The sequence below is a fragment of the Mustela putorius genome, unplaced genomic scaffold, assembly GCF_011764305.1.
Source record: "Mustela putorius furo isolate JIRA1106 unplaced genomic scaffold, ASM1176430v1.1 tig00000765_pilon_pilon_pilon, whole genome shotgun sequence".
NCBI lineage: Eukaryota > Metazoa > Chordata > Mammalia > Carnivora > Mustelidae > Mustela > Mustela putorius.
In genome coordinates this window covers 8,610,940-8,620,201 of record NW_025421470.1, presented here as the reverse complement: position 1 = coordinate 8,620,201, position 9,262 = coordinate 8,610,940, and positions in this window count along the sequence as shown.

The following is a 9,262-nucleotide window of genomic DNA, read 5'->3' as shown; positions in this document are numbered from 1 at the left end:
TGTTAAGTTAAATTTGTAAAACACTAGTGGGGGGACAGTGGTGTTTAAAGTCAGTATGAGGAAGTAAACCAGCATCATCCACAATCCCTGCAAACAGAACGCAGGAGTGGTGTGTGGCATATTATTGTGTCTTTTTGGAGGGGCCTCAAATTCCTAATGTGGGCAGGTACTGCTGGGGATTCTGCCCATGGTCTCAGACACTTAATTCTTGTGATCAACAGCCCATTAGTTCATTATTTGTCATCGAAGGATAATTAAAGTGATAATCTGGTGGTTTTCACCCCTGGCTGCCTATTAGAATCACCTGGGGGAGTTTTTAGGCTTCCCATGCAAGGATGCATCCCATACTAATTAAGTTAATTAGGTTAAGAGTTGGGCCTAGATACTAAGTATTTTTTTAAAAGCCTCCCAGTGAGCCATCAGAGCTGAGAACCATTGATCTTTACCTTCCTGGGATGAGTGTTTACAACTGTTGAACTAGGTTCCTAAAACAAACTCGGGATTTGCACAGCCGATTTCTCACTGAGGTGAGCAAGGAGAGGAAAAAGGAAACATAGTTGGTGTCCAAGTTAGAAGTGTAAATGGGGCAGAATGGTATAAAGTGAAGAGTTACCCAGTGCTTCCCTAAGGTTAACCACTATTGCTTTTCGTATGTCCTTCCAGAAAATATTAGCTGCATACGTATACACACGTTCATATATATGCATTCAGTTTATATTCAATTTTATATCTTTATATTTGATTATATATTTGTATCTCAAGTTTTCACAAAGATGGTACACCATATAATTGGTTATCTTGACATTTCCATGTTACTTCTTTGAACAGGTTTGGCAACATTCTATGATCTGCATATAGTCCTAACACTCAGTGATTTCTCATGTTTTTGATATTACAAAATACGCTACCATGAAAATTAATACCTACCACACACACTTTTACAAGTATACCCAGAGTGTAAATTCTTTGCAGTGAATATTGCTAGTTCAAAGAGTGTATGCTATGTAACTTCTAATAAATGTTACCATGCAAAAATGAATTTAAACTCCTATGAAAAATAAAATACGTATGAGTGTTTTTTTCCTCTATCTCCATCAAATTTACTAATCTGACATACAAAAAAAAAAAAAAAATGACAGCCTGCATTCTTTGTCTCGGCTGAACATGCTTGCTTTCATGTTTTATTGACCATTGTAATTTCTCTTTTCTGTGTACTGTATCATACTGTTTGTCTGTTCTTTTCTATTGGGTTCTTTGTTTTAACTGCTTTAAAGGAACTAAAAGCCTGTGCCAACATAGCTACAAACACCATCCACACAACTAGCTTTCAGAAAATTCACAATAGGTTAAATCTTACTGTGTACACTGTCTTCATAAATACTGGAGAGGAGTGAGACCCACTGGGTTCATGTTTTTCCATACATTTGTCTTTCAGATTGGACACTGACCACACTTCAGAAAAGGAATACTAGTATATCTATATATATGATACTTAGAATTAAGTTTTGTGATCACAGAGTTAATTTCCAGCTGACCTCAAGACCAGAGGAGAGTCTTGGTAAATCAAGCCATTGGGACACAGGTGGTTATTACATGAGTGAAGTCCCAGAGAATGAATTAGCTCTTCTAAAACTGAAGTAGGAGTCGCAACTCCAGTAAGTTTTGTACACATTCTAATAATGAGTTGTGAGTAAATGCAATTTCCTAGTTCACACATGTACAAGTTGAACCCCAGGTTTCCTTGTTAATTTTGTGCAAAGTGATCAGGACTCAGTATCCTGGTAATAATACATAGAACAGGTTTAAATTTGACTCAAAGTAACTTTTATCCCAACCTAATATTTAGGTTATGAATATCTTTGCTACGCAGCTATCCAGAATTTGGCTGTAATCCTCCTAACAAAATGCTTTATATTCATAAAGTCTGTGAGTCAACAGCCTTCCTAATCTCCCATGGGTTTCCTGGTAAATGCTGTTAACAGTTGTGGCCAGTGTTTTGAAAGTCAGTACTGTGATCTAAACCAAGGCGGACTTAAAGCAGTTTGTGTGTATAACGTGGAGCTCACGGAGGCAGTGAGCTACTGCAGCTCAGTTCGCTCAGTACAGTCAGTTCGCTGTATGGCAGCTCATTCCCAGGGAGAGGTGCTCGTAGACTTGCAGTAGGACCCGGAGTTCCAGGGCTGTGAACTGACTGAGCAGCCAACAGCAAGAGAAGTGACACAGTCACGTAGACACCTGTTATCTCTTTTCCTGGTAGGGAAATACAGGGGTCTAGCACAATAACTTCTTATATATTATTTAGTAGTAGTAATAGTAGTTAAATAATTATATAAAATATGTAATCCTAGTAGTATATACTGTTCAGTATAATCACTCTTAACCAGTAGTTTCTCACTACTCACTAATTTACTGTGTTCTTAAATTGATTTTTTTCAGTCTCATATTTTAAACTCTGTTATGGGAATTTCCAAATGTATACAGCAATAGAGAAACTCAGGTGCCTGGGTGGCTCAGTCGGTTAAGACTCTGCCTTTTCTTTTTTTGGCTCAGGTCATGATCTCAGCGGCCTGGGAACAAGCCCCATGTCAGCCCCATGCTCAGCGGGACTCTGCTTCTCCCAGTCACGCTCACCCTGCTCATGCTTATGCTCTCTCTCTCTCTCAAATCTTGAACGAAAGAAAGAAGAGAAAAGAAAAGAAAAAGAAAAGAAACTTTCAATGAACTCCCATATACCCATACATGGTCAGTCTTGTAATTACCTATACTCCCATTTACTTAAACCCCTTTCATGATATTTCTCGTGTGTGTTACAAATATTAACTCATTAATTTTTTTTATTGCAGAAAAAGAAAAAATTTCCTAATTAACTGTTAAGGATGAGTTGCATTAAGTACATTCACATTGTTATGCACCATCACCGCTATCCACTTCCAGAACTTTTTTTTTTTAATTTTATTTATTTATGTGACAGAGATCACAAGTAGGCCAAGAGGCAGGCAGAGAGAGAGGCAGGCAGAGAGAGAGGAAGGGAAGCAGGCTTCCTGCTGAGCAGAGAGCCCGATGCAGGGCTGGATCCCAGGACCCCGGGATCATGACCTGAGCCGAAGGCAGAGGCTTAACCCACTGAGCTACCCAGGCGCCCCCAGAACTTTCTCATCCTAAACAAACTGTATCCAGGAAACAATAACTCTCCATTCCTCCCTGCCCCTGGTAACCTCTCTTTTTGGTGCATGAATTTGCTTATTCTAGGTACTTCATATCAGTGGAATCAAGGATATTTGTCTTTTTGTGTCCAGCTTATTTCACTGTCCATAACATTTTTAAGGTTCATCCATTTTGCATGTATCAATTTCATTCCTTTTTAAGGCTGAATATTTCATTGTATGTGTGTACCACATTTTGATACTCATTTTTTTGTCCATGAATATTTGGGGTGCTTTCACCTACTTACTATTAAGGATAATGCTGCTATGAACATTGTTGCTTAAGTATCTGAGTCTTTGTTTTTAATCCTTTGGGTAACATACCTAGGAGTGGAATCGCTGAATTATGTGATAACTCTTTATGTGTTTGAAGAATAACCACACTATTTTCCAGAAAGATACACCATTTTACATGCCCACCAGCAATGCAGAAAGTGTTCCAGTTTTTTCACATCCTCTCCAACTCTGATTTTTCTGGGTTTTCTGTTTGTTTCTGTTTTTAACATTAGCCATGTAATGAGTGTGAAGGGTTACCATTATGGCTTTGATTTGCATTTCTCTAATGGCTAGTGATGTTACACTTCTTTTTGTGTGTCTGCTGGCCATTTGTATATGTTTGTAGAAATGACTGCAGGTTCTTTGCCCATTTTTGGCTTGCTTGTTTATTTTTTGCTGTTGATTTGCAGGATATGATTTTGTAAAAATATATATTCTGGATATTAGTCCCTTATGAGATAGATGATTTGCAAATATTTTCTTCCATTCTGTGGCTTGTCTTTCCATGCTTGAGTTTTAATTTTGGTGAATTTGAACTTAATTATTTTGTTACCTGTGCTTTTGGTGTCAGATCCAAGAGAAATCCTTGATCAATCCAATGTCATAAAGATTTTTTTCCATTTTCACCTGAAAATTTCATAGTTTTAGCTTTTATATATAGGTCCTAACCCATTTTGAATTAGTTTTGGCATATGGTGTAAGATTTCAACTTCATTTTTGTGTACATGGAATCCAGTTTTCCCAGCAACATCTTTTGAAAAAAACTCCTTCCCCCATGAAAAATAATCTCATCCTTCTAAAAAATTGACCACATAAGTGAGGGTTTATTTCTGGGCTCTGTATCCCACTGGTCTGTATGTTCTTAGACTAGTACCACACCATTGTGATTACTGTATCTTTCTGGTTAAGTTTTGTCATGAAGTGTGAGTCCTCCAACTTTGTCCTTCTTGAAGATTGTTTTGGACATTAAGGGTCCCTTAAAATTTCATATGAATTTTAGGACAAGTTTTTGTATTTCTACAAAACATGCCATTGGGATTCTGATAGGGGTTATACTGAATCTATAGATTATTTGGGGTACCACTGACATCTTAACAATATTAAGTCTTCCAATCCATGAACATGGGATGTCTTTCCATTTATTTATGTCTTCTTTAATTTCAGCAATTTTTAAAAAAGATTTTATTTATTTATTTGAGAGACAGAGATTATCGGTAGGCAGAGAGAGAGGAGGAAGCAGGCTCCCTGTGGAGCAGAGAGCCGGATGTGGGGCTCGATCCCAGACCCTGGGATCACGACCTGAGCCGAAGGCAGAGGCTTTAACCCACTGAGCCACCCAGGCGCCCCAATTTCAGCAATTTTTTAAAAAGATTTTATTATTTGACAGAGCATAAGCAGTTATGCTTATGGATGAGTTGCATTATGCACCATCGCCACTATCCACTTCCAGAACTTTTTTTTTAAATTTTATTTATTTATTTGACAGAGATCACAAGTAGGCCGAGAGGAGGCAGGCAGAGAGAGAGGCAGGCAGAGAGAGAGGAAGTTATGACTTTTCATATATTACATGTCTCACATTGAGGAAGTTTCCTTCTATTCCACAGTTTATTGCTGTTTATTATTTTTAGTCATGAAAGTATTTGAATTTTGTCAAATGCATTTTCTGCAGCAAGCGAAATGATCATGTGGTTTTGTTCCTTTTCATTCTCTAATGTGGATTACATTGATTTTTGCATGTGGAGCCATTCCAGCATTCCAGGAATAAATCTCATTTGGTCATGATGTATAATCCTTTCAGTATGTTGCTGAATTTGTTGTTGGTAGCATTTTGTTTAGATTGTTTTGCATCAATATTCGTCTTGGTCTATTTTTTCTTTTCTTGTAGTGTTTGGCTTTGGTATCAGGGTATTGATGGCCTTATAGGATGAGTTAGTAAGTGTTTCCTTCTCATTAATTTTTTGGGAAAGTTTGAGAAGGATTAATGTTAATTTTTCTGTAAATCGGTAGAATCCACTAGTGAACCCATCTGTCCATGGCTTTTCTTTGTTGGAGGTTTTTGATTTCTGATTCAGTTTTCTTACTAATTTTTAGTATTCAGATTTTCTACTTCTTCATGATTCAGTTTTGGTAAACTGTGTTTCTAGGAATTTGACCATTCATATAGGTTAGCCAGTTTGCTGGAAAACAGTTGTTCATAGTATTCTGTTTTTGTTCCACAAAATAATCCTTTTTTATTTTCATAACATCAGTAATAATGTCCCTTTTCTGATTTTAGTAATTTCAATATTCTTTATTTTCTTGTCAGTCTAGCTAAAAGTTTGTTACTTTTGTTGATTTGGTTTTAAGGCTTGTTTGTTTGAGAGAGAGCGTGAGAGAACGCATGTGCGTGTGCACATATGTGAGCAGGGAGGGGGCAGAGGGAGAGGGAGATTCTCAAGCAGACTCGAGCATGACTCAAGCATGGAGCCCAACACGGGGCTCCATCTCATGACTCTCAGATCATTACCTGAGCCGAAATCAATAGTTAGTTGGATGTTTAAACCACTGAGCCACGCAGGTGCCCCAGTTTTGTTGATCTTTGTAAAGGACTGACTTTTAATTTTGATTTTCTCTATTGTTTTTCTTTTCTTTATTGACCCAAATTTAAAACAAATTCTTAACATATCATCTATAAATAATTAAGTATTATTTTTAAAATATGAAATTTAAAATTTTCAATTTTAGATTTTAAATATGAGAATTTTAAACCACAAAGTAACACTATTATTATGCCTTAAATTTTAATATATTTTTAAATTTTATTTATTTGACAGGGTGAGAGAGTACAAGCAGGGGGAGCCTCAGGAGAGGGAGGGGAGGGCAGGGAGTCTGATGTGGGGCCTGATCCTATGACTCTGGGATCATGAGCAGAAGCCAACTGAGCCACCCAGGCACCCCTTAGTAACTTTAATATCAAATCTAGTCTGCATTCAAAGGTCTTTGGTCATTTCATAGTTATTTTTCCAAGTGGTTTGTTCAAGTTGGAATCCAAACAATCCACAAGTTGCTTTTGGTTGGTATGTCTCTGAGATTTCTTTCTTTATTTTTTATTTTTTAAGATTTTACTTATTTGACACAGAGAGAGGATCACAAGTAGGCAGAGAGGTAGGCAGAGGGAGAGAGAGGGGGAAGCAGGCTCCCCACTGAGCAGAGAACCTGATGTGGGGCTTGATCCCAGGACCCTGAGATATGACCTGAGCTGGAGACAGAGGCTTAACCCACTGAGCCACCCAGGCACCAATCTGAGGTTTCTTTAAATCTGTAGGTTCTTCTTCCTCTGTTTTACTACTTTTTAGTTGTTGGAGAAATCAGAACAGTTTTGAGAATTTTCCTGTTTTTGATACCATTGAATTTTTAGGAAAATCTTTCTTGTATTCCTATAAGTTGGTGGATGTACAGGGTTAGTCAGATTCAAGTTCTTTTGTTTTACTTTGCTTTGTTCAGGAGAATCCTTCTTAGGTGGTACTATTCTTTGTGTTGCATCACACGAAGAGGTACATTTTAGATAGATACCCCATTTTGTTATAGTAAGATTAATTATTTCAGTTCAGGTGTTGTCATCTTGAATGATCCTTTATGAAGTTCCCTATCAGTCTTCACTGAACGATTTTAGTTTAGCATCCATTAATAATTGCTTCTGAATCTATTATTTTATTAGGAGTTATGAAATGGTAGTAGTTATAGTTTATCATTCCTTCTGAATTGTGGGACGTCTAAAAAGAAAACCTATTTAGTTATCCCAAGGCATATAGTTCATATAGAACCGGCAGGATAAATGTTTGGCTCATGCCTTGTTTCCCAAAGGTAACCAATGAGGCTTTTTGGTGCTGTTAATATCATTATGTATGAATAAATTTTAACATCTAATGTGTTTCAATCCACTGTGGCAATTTTTCAATGTTAAATTGTCTCACTGGCTACAGGTCTTCAAATTGGTTCCTATGTCCTTATTCTATAATCCTCATAGTCTTTGATAATTTTCTTGCTTTCTGGTATAATAAAGTATTTCAGGCTGGTCTAATACATTTCCTGTCTAGACCTGGAAACAGCCATTCATTCCTTCACGGAGCTGTGGTTCTTTTCAGGGGAAATGCTATTTAGAGACCATAACTGAGGCACAGACTTATTACGTCTGTTTTTAACAAGTGTTTATGACCACATCTGCTTATTGCAGTATAATGTATAACGTAAGCAATCCAGGTATAGAATGACCCCATAGTTTTGTACTCTCCAAAATGTTCTAAAAGCCAATATATATGTAAAACAAAACAAAACAAAACAAAACCCAAAATTCTAAATTTTTGTTTGCAAAAGGAAGAAACCTGGTTAGGTTCAAGTGCAATGATATCCTGGGAGGGGTGCAGAGGGAGAGGGAGAAAGAAGAGGAGAAAGTTGGGGAGTGGGAGAGCCACCTGGAGGGGGCTGGCAGGCTCTCTTCTGCAAGGTTGCACAGGGCAGCACTCATTTTTCAAAGTCCCTTGGTCTTGAAGACCCAAAAACCTGCTGTTAGTCAGCACAAGGAGATGTCCATCTGTCATCTCATCTCAGCCAAGCTCCCAGACTAATATATGCAAGATTCCGGTTAATAAAGAATGAGAAAACTGCCTTTGAGACACACATGTCCATATGACCTCATTCACGTCTAAATACTTCTGGGTTTTTGCCCCATCCAGCTTTTCCCATCACCAGTCCCACTGTTGCCTCTTTGTGCCCCTGTTGTACACTGTGAGTGGCTTAAATTCCCAATTCCCAGAGACACTCATCCAAAACTCTATCACCTGAAGGCCATTTTATTATTTTATTTTTAAAATTATTTTTATTGACATATAATGTATTATTTCCCCCAGGAGTACAGGTCTGTGAATCGTCAGGTTTACACACTTCACAGCACTCATCATATCACACACCCTCCCCAATGTCCATAACCCAACCACCCTCTCCCTACCCCCGTGGACACCCAACCCTGTTTGTTTTGTGAGATTAAGTCTCTTATCATTTGTCTCCCTCCCGATCCCATCTTGTTTCCTTTTATCCTTCTCTACCCCCAACCCTCCCACCCTGTCTCAAATTCCTCATATCAGAGAAATCATACGATAATTGTCTTTCTCTGACTTACTTCTCTCAGCATAATACCCTCTAGTTCCATCCACATTGTTGCAAATGGCAAGATTTCATTTCATCTGAAGCCCGTGTTAAATGCCCTCTTCTCTTCAATCTTCCTTTGAGCCTTCAAATCCAAAATAATCACGGCCTCAGAACTGTAAGAGCACATTGTTCCTTACACATTTTTTTCACAGTCCTTTTTAAAATAATTATTTGCATACATGACTACAGATGGTTGGAGAAGAGTTTTTGTTTCACTGATGCTTGAAGCTCCAGAGACCGAGAGGAGGCCAGATGCAGGTTACAGCTCTCAAACACTCGCTGTGAAAAAGACCAGTGACAGACGGGGTGCTTTCGGGTGGCCCTCGGAGTTACAGCCTCCCCACCTGTCAACCAGACCCCTCTTTTCCTCTTACTGGACTGTCAACTCCCTGAGGGCCAGTCAGTGGGAGTTTCTCTCTCCACTGCTCGTCCAGCGCCAGCATAGGGTCCAGCACCTAGGAGATGCTCAGACAATGTTTGCTACAAGAGTTAAGAAGGGAAGAAAGAATTGAATGAGACGATGAACTCATCTATTCTTCCACCGAGGCGTGGGTCGCGCACGTCATTAGTGAACTGGCGGGAACAGCCGGGGATTTCGA